The sequence below is a fragment of the Phyllostomus hastatus genome, unplaced genomic scaffold (assembly GCF_019186645.2).
Source record: "Phyllostomus hastatus isolate PE091 unplaced genomic scaffold, TTU_PhHast_1.1 phas_contig_113, whole genome shotgun sequence".
In the NCBI taxonomy this organism is placed as follows: Eukaryota; Metazoa; Chordata; class Mammalia; order Chiroptera; family Phyllostomidae; genus Phyllostomus; species Phyllostomus hastatus.
Genome location: NW_025333530.1, coordinates 1,129,659 through 1,131,851, shown reverse-complemented (window position 1 = coordinate 1,131,851; position 2,193 = coordinate 1,129,659). Strand labels below are relative to the sequence as shown.

Here is a 2,193-nt window from a genome sequence, read left to right as displayed (position 1 = left end):
AATACAAAATAGCAAGGCTTAAGGAAGTTTGGAGTACAGAAGTTATTCGTAATCTGAGCTGAATGGAAAGACTTCCTGGATGAGGCATGATGGCAGAACTGGGTCTTGAAATATGAGAATTAGTGTTTAAAGAAAGCTAAGGTCTCTCATCTCTAGCAATATGAGACTAGCTACTGCCCTTCCAAACAAAAAAACCTGAAATATTAGACAAGGTCATCAAAACATCTTTTTCAATGAACTTCTGAAATTGAAAGAAGAATTTTGTGGGGCTCATAAAATAAAAGCAAAAATACAGTTTGTAATGTACATCAAAACAATTGTTTTCAATGAGAGTTTCTGCCACGCTATGTAGACCTTGAGCTTCAGAAAATAGTAGGTACTACACTTGATCTTAGCCAAAAGGCCAAGAAACCATCATCGTCAAGTGGTGTGATATTTTTTCTGTTCTTTTACAAATTTAAATCTAGATTTTATTGTATTATTGTATGAAACATTAAAGGGACTTATCTAAGAAAAAGAAGATAAAAAATATGAACAGTAAAATGTCAATAAACTCACAACTATCAACAAATGAACCTAAAAGAAAAGAAAGGTAACAAAAACAAAAACTAAGCAAACAACTAGAACAGAAACAAAATCAGAGAAATGGACATCACATGGAGGGATTTCAGTGGGGAGGAGGGAGGGAGAAATGGGGGTAAAAGTTACAGAGAAGAAGAAGCATAATTAGTAGGCATAAAATAGATGGGGAGAGATAAAAATAGTATAGGAAACAGAGGATTCAAAGAACTTATATGTACAACCCATGGACATGAACTAAGGGGAGATGCTGGAGGATTGGAGGGGCAGGGTAGAGGGGAAACAAAGAAGGGAAATTGGAAACTCTGTAATAGCATAATCAATAAAAATACTTTAAAAAAGAAAATGGTAGGTAAAGCTTACTATCTGGTGAAGATGGAGAGTCTTAGAAAAGACCCTTATAAAAAAGTTGGGACCTCAAGGGGCCAGACTCAGTGTAACAGTGAATACTAAATAAATACCCTGCTCAGAGGGAACAGTTAACAAAATTGACCTGAGATTGATGTTAGGCATATGGGAAAAATAATCCCTCCTGAGAAATTTTTACAAACCAATCAATTCCTATTTATGGCTCAATTCATAGTACTTGTTTGGTGTGAAAAAAATCAAGCAGATAATGTAATTTTCAATGATCCCTTGATGATAGTCTTTCAAATCATCTAATAATATCGATTAAAAAACTAAAATCTAAAAATTTCCAAAAAAATTCCAAAGAGAATATGCAGCACATAATAAATGACACATGGAAAATATTGAATCAGTGCCCCTGAAATGAGACACATAATAAATACCAGAAAGTGTAAGGAGATATACATATATTTCAGATTACCAGGAATTATCAGGCAATGCTATAATATATTTATATTAAATGCACTTACAGAGATAAAGGGCATATTAAAAATAAAAACAAGAATCAAAAAATTGCAAAGAATTATAGAGTTAAAGTATAATAAAATATGACTTGCAGAAATGTTACATGTGGGTACAATATATTACACATCTAATTGCATTTTAAAATTAAAGAATAGATTAAATAGAAGACTTTAATACAAAATTTAAAGACAGGAGAATAAATATTTTAAAACTTCCAGAGTGTAGAGAGATGAAGACATGAGTGTTTAAATTCAGGATGATAGAATGAGAAGTTGCAACATATGTCTTTCAGCATCCCAGAATTAGATAAGAATGAGAATGGGGAGGAGTGACATTTGGAGAAGTAAAACAATGATCCTAAATCTAAGAAGCTCCCTAAATCTCAACAGATTAATGAAGAGAAATCCAGCCTAGATCTGTAATAGTGAAAATGTTGAGCCTGAAGTAAAAGGGTGAGTAGCAAAAAAGTAACAAGAGAGAAAACAGAAATCACCTCCAAAGTCACCACAATTAGTTCGATGGTTGCTTTTTAACAGCACTAATGGAAGCCAGAAGACAATGCAATATTTTCCAAATTCTGAGATAAAATAACAATACAAAATTCAGACTCAAGAGAAGCTATCTTTGAAGGATAAAAGTAAAATACTAATAGTACACACAGAAAATCTGAGAGATTTTACCACCAGTGGACAGTCATAGGATGACGTGCAAAGGTACAGAAGTGAGGAGGAAATGAAATAA

The 2,193-nt window shown here is 32.8% G+C and overlaps 1 pseudogene; it reads right to left on the bottom strand.

Moving 5' to 3' along the window:
- Nucleotides 1–214: 214 nt before the first annotated feature.
- Nucleotides 215–415, bottom strand: LOC123820043 (annotated as a pseudogene).
- Between the last annotated feature and the right edge of the window lie 1,778 nt (nucleotides 416–2,193).